The sequence below is a fragment of the Pseudonaja textilis genome, chromosome 2 (assembly GCF_049901715.1).
Source record: "Pseudonaja textilis isolate UNSWEBS1 chromosome 2, rPseTex1.2, whole genome shotgun sequence".
Classification (NCBI taxonomy): Eukaryota; Metazoa; Chordata; class Lepidosauria; order Squamata; family Elapidae; genus Pseudonaja; species Pseudonaja textilis.
This window is the reverse complement of record NC_141991.1, coordinates 207,377,210-207,396,697: the sequence shown is the minus strand read 5'-3', so window position 1 is coordinate 207,396,697 and position 19,488 is coordinate 207,377,210. Positions and strand designations below refer to the sequence as shown.

At 35.5% G+C, this 19,488-nt stretch overlaps 1 long non-coding RNA gene across 1 annotated transcript in view; it reads right to left on the bottom strand.

The window, feature by feature from the left end:
• Positions 1-318: 318 nt before the first annotated feature.
• The window catches only part of LOC148127340 (uncharacterized), a 64,655-nt gene continuing 45,485 nt past the window's right edge, over positions 319-19,488 (bottom strand). Inside the window, exon 3 of the long non-coding RNA XR_015741504.1 lies at positions 319-416. This is a non-coding gene — a long non-coding RNA (uncharacterized LOC148127340). The remainder of the gene's footprint in view (positions 417-19,488) is intronic.

Genomic DNA, 19,488 nt, shown 5'->3' with positions numbered 1-19,488 from the left:
GTTTGGCTTAGAGTGAGCAGAAATACAGAAAATGGAATCTCTTTTTCAAAGAGTTGTTTTTATGAGTCAATATTATTTCTAGAATCACAGATTAAGTACTTCAATTCCATCTTGATTGGCTCTGGATAACTCAGGGTCAGAAACTTTTCAATAAGCAAACCAATAAAGAATAAGATTTCTTAAAAGTAGCAGCTGCCCACCCATGATTACAAAAACAATTACATTTAATAAACACAGTACAGTCCAAGCATGACTTAAAGCACTACAATATTTCATGACTAGTCCTGCCATTTTCCAATCCATTATCACAGCTACTCACCTTATCACCCTCTCAGGCAGGCTTGACTGCTCATAAGTATCTTAGACAGGTCTCTGGAGGATGGCCTTTAGAAGAAAGTGTGATTGCAAGGGCTTTGCTGAAAAACAAAGAAGAATTGCTGATTACCATCTGGGATTGTGAACCTTGTAGAAGACAAAAAAGAAAGCAGCAAGCACTTCTCTTTACTTTCATCCTTCACATGATACTCCTGAGAGGAACTTAGAAATGAAAGGGTAAAATCTGAGAAAAGGCAAGAAAAATACAATGAAAGTGGGAAAAATACAGTTGGGAAAGTTCATTTGTCCAGTTTTGATGCCTGAGGAATAAGAAACTGGGAAGCCAAAGGAGGCAGAAGAAGAGGTTGAATGCAAGAAAATTGTATTTTACCTTATTTTTATTCCAAAAGAGATATTTTTTCAAAAGAATATTGTGGAACTGATTCTTAACTCAACTTCCAAATTTTCCAGTCATTATCCCAACATTAATATTATTATTATTCCATTATTACCATTATGTTTCTGGTATTCACAATTGAAATAGTTGCTCAGAAAAGACTTATGAAGGAAAAAGGAGCATTGGGAACAAGAACAATCACTAGCTTTACAACTGTTCAAATTGCCCCTTGGCTTAATATTACCCTTGATATTAGATCATTTAGTGAACTAAAACATTTTGGGAAGAAAAACTTCTAGTTGTTACTTCCTCTCAGTTCATTTTTCCCCTTTCTTGTTTCTTAATGGCTTGAACTTTATTTTTCCCAATGCAATCTACATACATAACTGATATTAACAGCATTATATAAGAATTGGTAGCCCTGGCAACTGGCAATATGGCAGTGGTTGAACTACTCAGATGTGCCTGGCCTTCCCAGAGCAGAGAAAGATGGTAATACTAAAGAGTAGAAGAGGGAGTAGAATTACCAACAGTGAAGTTGGCTTACTCCAGCTCCCTCTTCTGTTCTCTTCTGTTATTTTTTTAATTCTTTATTGTCATTGTATGTATATACACAGTATACATATAATGAAATTCACCTAATACCCAGAGACCAGACCCAACATGCACACACACATGACAATCGCCAAGCACTCCCCCATCTGCCAAAATTCCCCAACCGCTAAAAACACACAAGCATCCACACAACAGACCAAGTCATACTGTCCAACAGCTCACTGATGGTGATCCTTAAGTTCATTGTTAAGTGCGATTATAGCTCTGGGATAAAAACTGTTCAGAAAACATGTGGTCCAAGTTTTAATTGTTCTGTATCTTCTGCCAGAAGGCAACAGTTCAAAAAGATTGTAAGCAGGATGGGAAGTATCTCTGAGAAAGTTGTGCAACTTCCTCAAACAGTGAGATACAAAGATTTCATCCAGAGCTGGTAGCTGGAGCCTGATGATATTCTGGGCAGTTTTAATGATTTTCTGTAGAGCTTTTTTGTCTGCTACAGAGCTGTTCCCATACCATGCAAAAATGCTATATGTCAGGACACTCAATGGTGCAGCAGTAGTAGGACAGAAGTAGATGCTGAGATTTATCTGAGAAGTAGATTTATCTTCCTGAGAGTGCCCAGGAAGCCTCTTCTGTGCCTTCTTCACAAGCATGTTAGCATTCATAGCCCATGAGAGATCCCCTGAGGTATAAGTGCCCAGAAATTTAAAACTACCAACCCTTTCCACATCCTTGCCAATTATGTACAATGGTTACCAACAAGCTGAAGATTTGTGATCATCCTGTTCTTTCTCATTTTGGACATCATAGTAGGGGAACATTGGCTACTGGATTTATCCCCCCCCCTTTTTTTTTTTTTGGTGGCATTCTTGGTATAGCTCTGTAGCAATAGAATCTTCAGAAAATAAGCAAGATCTTGAATTGTGGTTACCAAAATGACTCTACATGCTGATGTGAAGAAACGGTAAGGCTTCATTTGCATGGTAATAACCACCATCTTAATTTTTTTAACCTCCCATCCTTTTTCCCATATTGTAAAACACTCATGGATGGGGTCATTTGCCTCATCCCAGATATGCTTACTTAGAAAATAAAATATATACTGATAAAAATATAAGTGTGAAGATATTTATTTTGGTTATTCCACCCAATTAAAAATATTTTATTTTCATTAAATACCTTTATAACGGAATACCAGAGAGTGTTATCTGATGCTTTTCAGAACCATTTTAATCTTGGTTTTAATTCATATAGTCATGCTTTCTGACTTTTTTTAAAAAAATAGTTTAATGTAGGTTTCTATTGTATTTTGGATGTGGGGTTTACAGCTGACTTTTAAACCTTTTTTTTAATTGCATGTTTCTATATATAGCTTTAACTTTTACCTGTACTTAACTTTTAATAGTAAATGAGATTTATAAAAACATTAACTATAAAGATGAGCCATAGTCTTGGAGCTGGGCTTTTGCAACATCAGTAGCTTTTAATTTAAGCCTTCTATGAAACTGTTCTGTCTTTGAGCCATTAATTTCTAAAACTTTTCACCTCTAAATTCAACACAGAACATTAATTGTAACAGGCTAGAGAGCCACTTTGTGTGAGCATTTCAAGTCAGATGCATTGAAGAGAAACTGTCTCAAAGTTTGCTGGACAAAAGGAGTCACACAAGAAAATAATTCACACAGTAGATGTATGCACTGTTGAGGTAGGACATCTGAAGGCAGTGAGATTTTATTTCTTTGATAAAACAGCACATCTGCTAAATAGAGGCCTCATAGATGTACATTGGCCTTTGAAGGCATGAACTTGAACTTAGATGAGAAAGAGAGCACAGAGCTATTCAGCTCTGTGGGAAATAAAAAGATTCCAACCTAGTAAACGTGACCCTCTCATCTCGTTTCACCACATAAAGTATAATTTCCACTATAGATTTTAGACTTAATATAAATTAGAGGTGACTGCCTCTGTGACTCGAAGGTTTTTTTTCCTCCCTTGTCAAAATATCCTATTCTTTTTGTGTGTATGGGGGGAAGAAGGTGGTTTGGAATATGGGAAGCGAGTTATTTGAATCATAGAATTCTTTGACCTGCTAGGAAATTGCCTGTGTGAACTGGGCTTTTGTGTTGATGTGATATAAACAGACAAGAGTGTATACCATCTATATCCTTTCTTTAGTTAGCTCTAAGAAGATGTAGGCAAAAGCTTCAAATTATCTGCTTTTTCCTATTTTCTCATCCACAGGAATGAAAATGTTGATTTGTATCAGACTGGATATATTTGCTTAGATACAATGCTCCTGAAGTAGAATAATCCATAAGTGACATGAGTAGAGTTTTAGAAATCAGGTTGTTCTGAACATGCATATTAGGTTTTAGAACTATGTTTATTTTAGATTTGACTTACTGGAGATATTTAAGAGTGAGAACTACATAACTAAGTAGATACTTTACATCTAGTGATACCCTCCCTGCCCCCCCCCATATCTCTGTTTGTGTGTGTGTGTGTGTGTGTGTGTGTGTGTGTGTGTATTACCCCAGTTATATGATACTCGTAGGGCATACAATTGTCATTCTGCATTGCTGCTGCCCTTGCAAGACATCAGATTTTCAACACTACACAAAGAACCCCTATCATGTCCTGCCTTTTTTTGCAGAAAAATCAAAAGTATTTAGTTTTTTAGATATTGGGAATATGATTTACTATTGTTAAGCTAAATTATGAACAAGTCTGTTTATGAATTATAGGAATGTAAAAGAAACCAGACATAGAAGTCTTTACATAAAATTATCAGACCCTGCCAAGATGCAATTGAATTCATAGCATCAGCTACACTTTATGATTTAGTAAACCATGCCAAATGTTGTTTATTTGGGAATGCTGGGTATGTATTGTGAAATTTGTATAGTAAATTAATATTATATTAATAATGTTACATATTAAAAAAATAAGTCTTAGCATTTAAATATAACTATATGCATTTAGGAAATAACTATCCAAAATCCATGTAACTATGTTTTGTTTTTTAAATAATGATTTTCTGAAAATAACTGCTGAATAAAAAATTATGCTATCTAAATGAGTACTATCATTTTCCCCCCTTTCATTAAGGAGTTAAACCCAAGGACGGTATTAAAGACAAGTAGTGGATAACTTCAGGGACCAAATTATTTTTTAAAATATTTCAAGTTTAAAGTCCAGATTAATGGAAATAAGCAGGATAAATGGCTGATAAATTCTGATAGATATATGATATTGCTAAAGAGTACATTCAGAATAATTGTTTGGGAGCAAGCAGCCAATTTTTTCAAAGTCAGAGATCTATATACCCAGACAATTGCTATGATGAGGGTTTTTTTTTTTCCTGGCTGAGGAATTGAAGAATAGTAATTGTACTACAAATATTATTTGATGCTTAGTTCATTTGAATAAGGAAAGCTGGTAGGAAGCTGATTAGACTTGCATGGAGAACAGCTTTTCTCTGTGGCAAAACTATGGAGTATTATTCCATCATGGAGAAATGTGCTGTATGCAGATTAGAAAGGTGACAAATTCCTTTTCTTTTTCTAGAAAGAAAACTGTTTGCTTGCTTGCTTCCACTCAGACTACATTTTTTCATACAGGTTACTTTTCCATCCTTACAGGACAGTACCAGTTCAATATGTCCCTTAGGACTGATAGACTATCAAAATCATGTCTTAGATCCAATTCAGTTCTTCACTTGTCAGATTGTGACAATCTGGCTGAGAATCAGAGCCCCATAAACAGAGGGCAGGAGCAGTTTAAATGGCACGGAGGGAAATGTTGAAAAATTGCTATGGGTAATTTTCAATTTGGTTTGCACCCAGCATGCTTCCAGTCAGCATATCCACATAAAAGAAAGCACACAGTCCACTATAATTTAATGATTATTTATTAACCATCAACAACATCAAAAGCAATGAACTTGTAAAGCTAGGATAAAAGGCAAAGAAAAGAAGACAGGGAGGGGAGAGAAAGGGAGAGAGAAGGAGGGAGGGATGGAGGGAGGGACAGGGGAAGAGAGAGAGAAGGAAATCAGGTCCCTGTGTAAAATTGTCCTAAAAATGTCAAAAATAGGCTTTCTACTTTTTTTGAATGTTTCTATAATGAAAACAGGTTTTAATAAAACCTGGAAGAAAATCTGAAATAGATATATTTAAGCTATCCAGAAGTATTAGCTGTAAGGAATGAAAACCAATATCTCACAAACAGACATATTTAATAAAGTGCCCAATCCCCAAAGAAACAGATGTTATATTTTTTTTTCTTTCGCTGCAAGAAAATGTATTCACCCATTAAAGAGAATTCAGCTTCATGTTGCCAACTGAACATAAACAGACCTCCTGCACTAATATATAGAGCAGAAACCTGCTCCACATAGATAGATCTACTTTTAAAAAATGATCTGTCAACTATCCTAGATCCATTTCTTCGTATTTTCCAGCTCCATTTTTACAACAGTTAAAGCAAGGTTCACAGAAGGATATTTTGCTGACTTAGATGTCATTTCTATTGTTAAAAAAAAGTTTGATAAACAATGAACAGAGAGACAGTTTGGCATAATGGTTAAGATACTTGGCTTCCCATAAAAGCGTCTAGTGACCTTGGGCCAATCACTCACCATCAGCCCTAGGAAGTAGCAAAGGGCACACCACTTCTACAATCTTGCTAAAAAAAAAATGCAGCGACTTATTCAGGCAACTACCAGAAATCAAGAAGGAGAAGAATGGAGGGAGGGAGATACAGAGACAGAGATCATTACCAACTTCAAATTCCTTATTCCTTAGATGAATATTGTAGCATGCTAACATTCTACCTCGAGTAAGGAATCTAGACTAGATGAACAGAAAAAGTTCCACTCTTCCTTCTTATCTGGTTTTGAGTGCCTTCATTTATTTTTATTTATTTTATTTTATTTATTTTGTCAAGTGATTATTAGATAACAGGTATAAGTATAAACATGGTTAGGAATACATGAAATGGATACGGATAAGAAAAAAAGAAACAATAGGACAGGGACAGTATGCATGTTTATGCGCTTATGCACACCCCCTAAAGACCTCTTAGGAAAGGGGTGAAGTCAATAGTAGACAGTAAGATTAAAGTTTTTGGGGTTTGGGGAAGAAACTACAGAGTCATGTAGAATATTCCAGACATTGACCACTCTGTTGCTGAAGTTATATTTCCTGCAGTCAAGTTTGGTGCAGTTTACCTTGAGTTTGTATCTTGTCTTGTATGAGTTTGCTCTTGTATTGTTGTGGTAAAGTATTCATTGACAGGTAGAACATTGCAATATATAACTTTATGCACTATACTTAGATCGGACCGAAGGCAGCATAGTTCTCGGTTTTTCTAGGTCTAGAATTTCAAGTCTGGTGGCATAAGGTATTCTGCAACAAGTAGAGGAGTGGAGAACTCTTCTTGTGAAATATTTCTGGACTTTCTCAACTGTGCTAATATCAGATACGCAATGCAGGTTCCAGACTGATAAGCTGTATTCAAGTATTGGTCTAGCAAATGTTTTGTATGCTCTAGTTTATAGTGATAATATTACCAGAGAAGTGGTATATAGTGGTAATATTACCAGAGAAAAAGCTACATAAGATTAGGTTAAAAACTCTTAATGCCTTTTTTGGCTATGTAGTTACAGTGGGCTCTAGCACTTAGATCATTAGAGATGAGTACTCCAAGGTCCATGACAGAATTTGGATCATCAACAAGGTCTTGACTATTCAGCTTGTATTTTATTTTCTGACTTTTTTTGCCAATATGCAAGACAGAGCATTTATTCATTGAGATTTGAAGTTGCCATTTGTTTGACCATTCTGATACATAGTTGAGGTCTTTTTGAAGGGTAGCAGTATTATCGATGATGTTGAATAGCTTTACATCATCAGCAAAAAGAATGCAGTTGCACTGCTCAAAAAAATAAAGGGAACGCAAAAATAAAACATCCTAGGTCTGAATGAATGAAATATTCTCATTCAATATGTTGTTCATTACATAGTTGAATGTGCTGACAACAAACTCACACAAAAATTATCAATGGAAATCAAATTTAGCAACCCATGGAGGTCTGGATTTGGAGTTAAGCTCAAAATTAAAGTGGAAAAAAACACTACAGGCTGATCCAACTTTGATGTAATGTCCTTAAAACAAGTCAAAATGAGGCTCAGTAGTATGTGCGGCCTCCACGTGCCTGTATGACCTCCCTACAATGCCTGGGAATGCTCCTGATGAGATGGCGGTTGGTCTCCTGAGGGATCTCCTCCCACACCTGGACTAAAGCATCCCCAAACTCCTGGACAGTCTTTGGTGCAATGTGGCATTGGTGGATGGAGCAAGACATGATGTCCCAGATGTGCTCAATTGGATTCAGGTCTGGGGAACAGGAGGGTCAGTCCATAGCATCAATGCCTTCATCTTGCAGGAACTGCTGACACACTCCAGCCACATAAGGTCTAGCATTGTCGTGCATTAGGAGGAACCCAGGGCCAACCGCACCAGCATATGGTCTCACAAGGGGTCTGAGGATTTCATCTCGGTACCTAATGGTAGTCAGGCTACCTCTGGCGAGCACATGGAGAGCTGTGCGGCTCCCTAAAGAAATGCCACCCCACACCATTACTGATCTACTGCCAAACCGGTCATGTTGGAGGATGTTGCAGGCAGCAGAACGTTCTTCATGGCGTCTCCAGACCCTGTCATGTCTGTCACATGTGCTCAGTGTGAACCTGCTTTCATCTGTGAAGAGCACAGGGTGCCAGTGGCGAATTTGCCAATCTTGATGTTCTCTGGCAAATGCCAAACGTCCTGCACGGTGTTGGGCTGTAAGCACAACCACCACCTGTGGACGTTGGGCCCTCATACCACCCTCATGGAGTCTGTTTCTGACCGTTTGAGCAGCCACATGCACATTTGTGGCCCGCTGGAGGTCATTTTGCAGGGCTCTGACAGTGCTCCTCCAGTCTCGCCTTGCACAAAGGTAGAGGTAGCGGTCCTGATGCTGAGTTGTTGTCCTCCTACGGCCTCCTCCATGTGTCCTGATGTACTGGCCTGTCTCCTGGTAGCACCTCCATGCTCTGGACACTAGCTGACAGACACAGCAAATCTTCTTGCCACAGCTCGCATTGATGTGCCATCCTGGATGAGCTGCACTACCTGAGCCACTTGTGTGGGTTATAGACTCCGTCTCATGCTACCACTAGAGTGAAAGCACCGCCAGCATTCAAAAGTGACCACACCATCAGCCAGAAAGCATAGGAACTGAGAAGTGGTCTGCAGTCACCACCTGCAGAACTATTCCTATATTAGGGGTGTCTTGCTACCTGCCTAAGCTTTCCACTTGTTGTCTATTCCATTTGCACAACAGCATGTGAAATTGATTGTCAATCAGTGTTGCTACCTAAGTGGACAGTTTGATTTCACAGAAGTGTGATTGACTTAGAGTTCCATTGTGTTGTTTAAGTGTTCCCTTTATTTTTTTGAGCAGTGTATGATCACAGAGGTCATTTATGTAGAGTATGAAGAGAGTTGGTCCTAGAAGACTGCCTTGGGGGACACCACTGTTGACAGGTACAGGATTTGATAGGACACTCCCAATTTTGACCATTTGTTGTCTGTTCGACAGGAATGCTTCTATCCAGTTATGCAGTTGTCCAGAGATACCATAAGATTTAATTTTAGGAGTAGTTTGTCGTGTACCACTGAATCAAAGGCTTTACAGAAGTCTATGTAAATTGCGTCAATTGCTTTGCTCTGATCAAATTGTGTCGTCTATATGTTTTGCAGTGTAAGAGGTGCAGATTACAACATAGTTTTTTTTTGAAACCAAATTGTTTGTTAGAGAGTAGGTTGTTTGTCTCTAAGTGGAGGATAATGGATTGGTTAATAACTGATTCCATGACTTTACAGGTGGCTCAGCATAAAGAGATTGGTCTGTAATTTTCAACAAGGCTGAGGTCCCCCTTTTTGAAGATGGGGTTGACCGTGGCTAGTGACCATAGTTTTGGCAAGGAGCTGGTCCTGAAAGATTTTTCAAAGATTATGCTTAGAGGTTCTGCTTTGGCAGTGGATAGCTTTTTTAGGAAGTAGGCACATATTCCATCCGGTCCAATAGATAGAGATGGTTTTAGATTCAACATTGTCTTCTGTAAAATTGATATGTATTAGATCATTGTAGTTGTCTGTGGTTCGACTTGGAAATATTGGGCATGATCCATTGCTTACAAATACTGAGCCAAAGAATGTGTTAAAGAGGTTGGCTTTAATGGTGTCATCGTTGCAGTCTTTACCATTAGGTCCTTTCAGGGGTGGGATAGTTTGTTGTTTACAAAATTGTAGAAAGCGTGGGTAGAATTGGTGCATAGAAGGTTTACCTCTTGCTTAATGTGATAATTGGTCATTCAGTCTTTATCTGAATAAATTTTTGTATCAGCTTTTAAAGTTGGCAATATGACCAGATTTGTTTTTCCACCAAAGTGATTTATTTTTGGATTGGAGCTTCCTTATTGTTATGGGTAGTTTGTTTTTTCCTGGTTTGGGAGTTGTTATTGGTACATATAGTTTGAAGGCTCTTTTGACTTCAAGTAAAATTATGTTGTAATGGTCTTCAACAGTATTGCATCCAGTGAATAGAATATGCCAATCAAGGGATGAGAGATTGTTGTCTATAAGATCATAGTTGCCTTTTTTTGAAGTTTTAATTGGGGATCCTGTCATTATGGTAATTTTTGTGTGGAGTATGTTGAGACAAAAGTCAATCATGCTGTGATCACTGTTGGAATATATTTAGTATATTTGTTTTTCCTTCAAGATTTCTGAATGACTTTTTAAAAAATCCTTTTCTGGCAAATCAGCTCACGTTTACAGTTAAAGGGTTTCCACCAAGGAGACAAGGGGATAAGGATTTATATGCACAGAGAAACTAAGTGCAAGCAACACACTGCTCTTTGTGAATAAATAAAATGTAAGTGACATTTCATCCATACTGCAGATTAATTTTTGACAGCAATGAACATTTGTATTGTCTGTCAATTTACAACTACAGCACTGATTGTCTTCATTGAAACTTTTTCTTAAATTAAATTTGGTTATGATTTTCCAATAGTTTTCAGCCTTGTGAGGTAACCCAGAAAGGAAACATACCCAGATGAATTAAATAAACTTTATGGTGTCGTTACATTAATAGAATCCTGCAAGAACTTTTCTCCTCCCTATCAACTTTTTAGCCCAAGAAACTATGGATGTCCCTTCTGATACAATTACCACACCCACATTTCTATTTCAGTCTAATCTACCTTTTATCATATCTATGGAGATTCTCAGTCATCCAGGTCATGGCTGTCCCAAGGGTGCTTTTTCAAGAGGCAACTGGGCTTTCTGGTTTTTCTTTGAAGACATTTCACTTCTCATCCAAGAAGCTTCTTCAGCTCTGACTGGATGGTGAAGAATAAAGTACTCTTTCTGCAAGGAGTATAAATCCTTTGATCCCCTATCATGCAGCCAGAGCTGAAGAAGCTTCTTGGATGAGAAGCTTGTTCGATGAGTTTTGTCAGGGTCCATTTCACTCTGTATGCTTAATAACTTGAATCAGAAAATGCAGCAGACAAAGTTAATAGACTTAAATTATCAAATGTTGGTTGCTGAATATGATAAGAAATCTCTGTGTTGAAAGTAAACATTTATGAATAAGTGGAAGTCCAACACTGAGCACATAAAGATGCATGAGATTTGCTTGATTATTTAATCTGTTTATGGATAAATATATAATGAATGCTTGTAATGATATTATACATAAATTGATTGGGAATAGAAATGTACATAATGTACAGACAATGTTATTTTTTGCTGAGAATGTCACAGATCCCTAGTATGTCAGTAAATGCTGGTTATTCAGCAATAGCTGTGCAAACTAATTTATCAAAAACTATAATTGTTGGGTATAACAGGAAAAATTGCAGGTTATACCAAAACTTTTTTTAAAAAAAACTGAGCCAGGTGCATAAATTTTGTATATTTGCAGAATATTTACTGAAACTGAGAAAAAGTATAGACAAATTTAATTATGTGCTATTCTGATTGAAAGGTAGACAGCAGTGAGGAATGAATGTTTGTCAAAATGACTAAAATGTATATTCATAAGAGCCAGCTTCTGCGCATTTTATTAAAAAAAGTAAAAGTTAAAAATGGGAAAAACTTAATGAAAATGAATGGAAATTGAGTATTTAAGAAGTGTGTGTGTGGTAAAGTAGTGTAAAAAGTGAATGGGTGCCAAATGAACAGAAAAGTGAGTGACAGTTTTGAAGATGTACTTTGAGGTGGTTTATGGTGAGAATAATTATAGATCGAAAAAAATAAATATATGGTTGCAAAATAAATATATGAAAGAAGAGTGCATAGGTTGAAACATGGGGATAACAAAGAAAGTGATATTTGGATAGAGTTGATTGAATAGCTTTTGAAAAAAAAAGGACAGATAAAAATTATAAAGAACAAAAAGTTATTCATACAATGGTATATAGATATGATGGCAATAAAGACAGAATATAAGGGTAAAATATTAAGAAACACACAAGCTATTAAATAGAAAAAAAAAGCTTTGCAAAATAGATAGCTATTATTTCTTTTAAAAGAAATTCAAATTAAAAATAAGGATAATAGTTCCCAGAAATTAGCCTAAATCCATTCTTATAAGTACTAGTGTTATAGTTCTTTGACCTAATCATGTGATACTCTTTATGCCCAACTAGGCATAAATTTATGCCTAATTAATTCAGTAAGATGTCATTGGGTTGAGATGTTGGTTTTTAGCTTTATTAACCCACTTGTTCTTAGTCTTTTTCTTCTTTCTCCATTGTATCTTCTGGTAACTGAATGGGTTCTGTTTTTTCTTGCTCTATTGCTCTATCGCTCTCTTACTCTCCTCCCTCCCTCCCTCCCTCCCTCCATGTGTGTGTGGGCAGATAGGTGTGTATACACATACACACACAAAATACATGCATACACATGTCCACTGCACCTGTTAGCCTTTCCAGCCTGCACCTGGAAAGATCTTGAACTCAACAAAGAAAAGGCTGAAAGTTTGATCTGTAAGAAGGATGAGAATCAATAAATAAAGCTAGCCAGAAAATTCTGCTCCTGATCCCTGAAGAATTCCAAAGTCAGGAAGCTAAAGATACTCAAAATTAAAAGAAACAGTTCTGGCAGGACAAAGTACGGGTGAGATCTTAAGCACCTCTATATAGGAAACTAGTCCAAGTTAACATTCAGCATAAGCTTGTTGTTCTATTATATTGTATTCTGTATTATGTTTTATTATAGTATAATCCTTAGCTGAGGATTTAATAAAACTGAAGAGCCATATGATTCCTTAGCTTCACAGTTACTTGCTTTTTGCCTTGGGCTAAAAACTTCCCAGTACTTTCTGATGTTTGAGCCTACTGCATAGCTACAACTGCACAAATTATGGAAGACTTCACATGTGGGTTTGTAATAATGAGAATACTATCCTTATGTCAGGAAGGCCTAAACAAGTTGCTGGGAGATTTTTATGAATTAAGTAACTTGGCATTTATTATATACTGAGATTTTGACAATAGTTCTCTTATCTGGTTTTGAGGACAATAAAATGTCGAAAAGTGGTAAACTGTGATGCACTAATGGGTCTGGGAAATATAGGTTCAAACTTCTTCCTGTCATGCATTTGAATCAGTTCTTAATATCCACCAGCTTTGAGATTTCACATAACTACTTTTTAAAAAGAATTGAAAACAGAATATAAGTTATTGTGTTATTCCTGTCCTGACAATAGAAATCAAACATAATGAAAGTACATCCATTGAGTAACTTATGATTGCCATTCTTCTTAACTAATTGTAAGATTAATAAGCTAATCACTTTACTATTTTTTAAATAGTCTTTAATAGTTAAGAATAAAAGACACAAAATTGTAACATCTTACATTATCTCAAAAACATCAACTAATTGGTATTAAAACCATATGAGACATAGCAAAATCAGAAACAGCAGCTTCATTCAACTGATTCCAGGAAACAGCTACAATTAATAGTTGTGTCCCACAAACCAAAAGGTGCTATAAATTCTCAAAGCTCAAGATTGCAAATAGCTCACTGAATTACAAGTACTTTACAGATCTTAATGTAGCCTAGTCTGTAAAATATCCGTGGAGGGACTCCATTCCCTCCCATGGTTACTTGTTCTGCTATTAACTTATCATGAGAATAGTCAGGCTGTAGAACAAATTACAAAAGGAAACTCATCAATCAGAGGTAGCTTTGATTAAAATCTTGCCTATAGTATCCACTATTTCAATGGTATGCCATAATTCCCTTATTTATAGCTCAATAGAATCTAACACTGAATAACTATAAACATGCATAAGGATAAATTAGAAAGTATTTAAAAGTTAGAGGTGGAATTCAAGAACTTATTTTATATATAATAAAGAGTCAGCAAATTGCCAAAAAGTTATATGAAAGCCTATGGATATTATCTGTCCTAATGACCCTAATGGTACATTTCTTATTAGCACCTTATTATTCTGTTCAATGCAAGTTCCAATAGAAGAAGAGCTGAACATTCTATTCCAAATGGTCATTTCTACTTTAGTTCACAATCCAAACTTAACTTCTCCTCTTACAATAAAATGTTATCTATAATGGTATATGGGGAAAGAGGTAGCTTCAGTGACAGACTTCCATTTTTCTCAACTGCAACCTACTACTGAATTTAATAACTGATGGTTGAATGAGATGCATTCAGCTAATTAAAAAGATAATGTTAGGGTACCATTCTTCTACCTGTAAATCATGCATAACCTATAGTTAAAATTGAATGAATATATGTAGTGGACTGTTTATTTATATTTTTTCCCTACAGTTTCCCTAAAGTCTTGGTAGATTCCTAGATGTGATATTATGAACTGCATTTGGCTGGTGAGTTTCATCAGATTCAATATATCAACTGAAAACAAAACATTATTTAAGAAGGTTACACTTGAAAAAACAGCCATAAATCTGGAAGAGAACAATCTGAATATAACTTTTTAAATAAGTTTGATGAATTGTTTTGTTCAAGCTTCACTGAAATATTTACACTGTGATCTAAATATTTATTTCATAGTGGTAACTGTAAGCTGACTTATATGAATATTAACTGGTGTTTGCAAGAATATATTATAGATATTGCTTGTTATTTTGACTGACCCATGTCAATAAAACTGATACCGAACTTAAACCATACATGGCATATGAATCAAATACCATATATGTGACAGAAATATATAACATTATTGAGACTTTTCTAGAACATAAGAGAAAACAAACTGATACAGAAAATAGTCTAAAATGTTCTTTCTTGGTTTCATATTTTTATTAGTTTATCAAAATATAAAATACAAAGAGAAATTCAAAAAACGTAATAGAAAAATAGGAGAAGGAAGGAAAAATAGCAATGTTCTTTCTTAAAACATGTTTATTATTTTATCATCAAATATAAAATACAAAAAAGAAAAGAAAACAGACTAACAAACATCCAATGCTAACAACAAAATGAAAAAAAACACCATGTTCAAAAATGGGGAGGTGGGGAACCAAGTATCAAATACACCTAAAATTAGATCTAAGAAAAAACCCACCTTGGCTGAATGCTGAAAGATACATGAAAAATGGGTCTACAAATAGTTGTAAATTTTCCCATCTGTATTTAACAAAAATGTTATATTAGATTAAAAATATCCCTGATGTTGAAATGTATTTATATAATAATCAAATCTATCTAACATCTGTATTGTGTGTGTGTGTGTATTCACACACACACAGACACACAGACAGACAGACACACAGACAGACACACACAGAGAGAGAGAGAGAAAGAGAGAGAGAGAGAGAGAGAGAGAGAGAGAGAGTCAACAGGTTATCCCAAAGTTAAAACTAATCTTGAAATCCCTCTTTTAATCTTCTGTCATCATATTTAACATGTAGAAAATCAACAAAAGGCTCCCAGTCTCTTATAAACTTGTCTAATCCACTGTCTTTCATCAGAGCAGTTAATTTTGCCATCACTGCTAATTCATTCAATTTTAAACACTCTTCAACAGTCAGTGTCCCTTTTCCTTTCAATGCTTAGTATATACAATCATCATGTAAAGAAATAATATCTCAAACTGTTCTTCAATTGGTTTTCCATAGTATCTAGAACAGGGGTATCAAATTGGATTTCTTTGAGGGTCATATCAGCATTGTAGTTCTATCATTGTAGGAGGGAGGGGGGAGATGGGACGGACACAGGCTGCACTTTGCCAGCCAAAACAAGGGGTGGGGGACGCACGCAGCCCTCCCAGACCCCATTGTGGCAAGCAGAGTGCCATCCAAGTCCAGGAGGCCATCCAGGTCAAAAATGGAGTGTATCTGGGCCCTGTGCCCCATTTTGTCTGTCAGAGGCACCACAGGCTGATCCTTTGCTGTTTCCAGGCCAGCCCTGTGGGCCAGATTTAACCATCCCATGGGCCAGATATGGCCCAAGGGCCTTGAGTTTGACACCTCTGATTTAGAAAAAAAACTTCAGATTTGTATTTTAAATATTTCCTGCATTGTCGATATTATATGGTATTTATCCAACGTGATATAGGATACTTCCAAGATCATATATATATATATCATAGAATGTACCTGGAATTTGATTACATTTCCAACATTTGTTTGAAAGCCCTCTATACATTTTCATCAGTCTATCTGGAGTCAAATACCAAGCGTACATCATTTTATTTTTATTTTTTCAAACTGTAGTTCAAAGTGAATTTTATACCATTGGTCCATACATTCTCCCATTGCTATGTTCTGAATTAAGGTAGATGGGATCTGAATGTTATGAATTAAGGTAGATGGGATCAAACAATAAACTTGTTTCTTTGCTTTAATCAAAGGTTGACATTTATTTTCATGCCTTCATGCATTTTCAGTAAAAGCTTATCTGTTTATCTACTAAGATCAAGTTACAAAAATTTAAAATTTACAATACAGAAACTAATTGCACAGCAAAATATAAACCTCCTGGTGCAGACTAATTATTCTGAAGTTCTTAAATCCATCAAGCCTCAAGGTGTGCTTCAGGGTTAGCCTCATTCTTGACTGCTACAAATTCCTCCATGGTAATTCCTAAAAAACTTACTCTCCCAATATATAAGAGAGAAGACAGATGAGATCCCACAAGTACCAAATTATATAAATATATGCATGCTACTTATACTACATTTAAAGGGTTCATGTTATATAAGTACTAATTATAATTCTATGTTCGATTTCTCTGCCCTGTATTACTGGAGGTTTTCTGAGAACATTATAGTGCCAGAAGAGGAAGGTTTTAGGGATGGACATTTAACAATAAATCATTGCCTAATATTATATCATTTGGCAGAAAAATGTTATAAATCTCCAGGCAGTTTTTCCTGCTTCTGTTGACTTAAAGATAGTTTTTGACTCTATCCCTAAGAAAAAAAACTGGAGGAACCTAGCTAACTATTGATTGATCATCTTCTGCTTAATTTGATTATTCAGCTACACTGTAATATCATTACACAGGATAAAGGCACTAATTTGGAATATCTAATGGAGCCTATCCCCACTCATAAAGTGGTTAAACAAGAATGTATACTAGCTCACCTATTGTTTAATCATCAAATTAACAATATTGTTGTAGCTTTTGCCATGTCCAACCTTTATCTTTTATTTTTCTCTAATCCAATTCCAGTTGTCTTACATGCAGATGATGTAGCTATTCTTTTAGTTTCAAAAACTGGCTTATGTAGAGGTTTCAAGGAACTTTGAAGGTGATAGAAAATGCTTGAAATAAAATACCAAAAACAGTGATAGAAAATGCTTGAAATAAAATACCCAAAAAAGTATCAAGTTTTGTTTTTTCCAGAGGATGCTCTGATAATCCATCAAACTGGACAGCTAATAACAGACCCATTGAGCAGGTAAGATCATTTACACAGCTAGCTATTCACTTTCAATCTTCTACATGCTGGGTCATCAAAGAAGAAAGCTCAGAAAGTACTTCTAGTAATCAACAAATTTGCCCTTTGGCAGGGAAACAACTTCGTCCCTGAAGAAATTAAATTATTCAAAGCCAAAGTTCTTAGCATATTTCTGTATGAATCTCAAAGTTGTATTTATAAACACTTCTGAAACCTTGAACAAATACAGTAAAAAGCTTAAATCAAAGGCTATTCATATTTTAATGAATATGGAGCATGCTGGCTCTCAATAGTACAGAGATAAATAGCTGTTCGAACATATTAACTTTCAGATTCTTCAGAGTTGAGATGTTTTCTTTCAATATTCCTAATTTTCTTTCAATATTCATATTTTGTAAGAAAATAGACAGTGAAAATAATCTAGCTAATGGGTAAAATTAAGTGCAATTGATTTTAACAGATTGAACTGTACATTTAAATTGCTGTCATCAAAATCAAGAATATTGGAAAAGATGTATTTTTGACCATTTCATGATAAATATAGCAATCTGTTTGAGATCTTTTTTGTATTGTCACTGAGCAATTCTAGAGAGCCAATTCATTCATTAATATTCTATGACCAAAATGGCTGAAAATAGGTGTAATGCCGTAGTATCCCATTAATGTGGTGTGATACAAAATTGTTTAATTTTTACTAGGTAGATATCTATACTATGGAGAAAAACACAGGATACAGTAGTAGCATTATTCCACGGTTCTTGAATTATATTCTTCTCAATGCTTCCTCTTATAAGTAATTTATTATCCAGGTGGGAAAACTAATGGCTGTTAGTAATGGTGAGAACCAACTCTCTGAAACTTGCTCTGATTTAATACTTAGCATACCTGTTAGAAAATGTTGATACACCAAATGCTTACATTATGGGTTTAAAATGGAGAGGTTTTTTTTCTCCCTTTATATACAATACTTGAGTATTTTTTAATGTTAGTAAAATAGCGAAACTAGAAAAAGTGTTTTTCTCCTTTAGGCTTAAAAATTTAAATAATATAGATATTCTCTTATTATAAATGATAAAGATTAATGAGTTAACAGACGCATAATTATTCACCACAGACAAGAGAAGCAGAGATGATCAAATTGATTCTTCTATTGTTTCTATTCTGAAATTGCTTTCAGATTTCATGCTTACAATTAAAACAAAAAGATTTTGTATTTGTTGATTAGATAGGTTTATTATTATATAAATGGCTTGTGCATACTGTTGTGTAAAAGTAAAAAAAGTTCCAGTTGTAATGTTATCTTCCCCATTTCCCTCTTTACACCATATTTATTTTCTTTTCCTTTCTCCTCTTCCTAGTTTTCCATTACTTTTTTTAAATTTCTATTTTATATTTTGATAAACTAATAAATATAATAATCAAATGCTTACATTACTGGGTTCAATGTCTGTGGAGATTCTGAGTCATTAAGGTCATAGTTATTTCAAAGGTCCTTTTTCAAAAGGCAACTGGACTGTTTTTTTTCTTGAGTCCAAGTCTGTTTAGATCTTTTATAATCTTTTCTTTCTCTTTGAAAATCAAACCATTAGGCTTCCACATCCCTTGTAAAAATACAGATAATCCTAATTTAATGACTGCTTTTGGGATTAGTCAAATAGTCATCAAGTGAAACAACGGGCAAGCTGGATAAAAGATCAAAATCTTATAGCCCTTTTTCCTTACTCTCCTCATCTTTAGAATGCTGGGGTAATTAGCAAGAACAGAATTAATTACATTGATTGGAGAGGAAGAGATTCAGGGGTGGGATTCTACCAGTTCGCACTTATTCACTAGAACCAGTTGTTAACATTCTAAGCAGTTCAGAGAACCGGTTGTTAGAAGAAATTACTGGAAGAAATTACTAATCCTGTAAGGAAGGCAGGAAGGAAACATTCTGGTGTTGCTTACATAAACTCTCCGTTAACCCTTATTACATTCTTGGCAGGACTATAGACTTCCTGTCTGGGGAACGTTTTGGGATTTTTTTTCCCTGCTTTGCTGGTACTTTGCTTGTGTGGAGTGACCATTCAAAGTTACAATGGCTCTGAAAAAAGTGACTTATCACTGTTTTTCACACTTATGACTATTGCAGCATCCCCATAGACACAAGAGGCCACGGGAGGAGATGCGTGCCTCGATGTGAGTGATGTTGAGTTGGCCTTGCCCA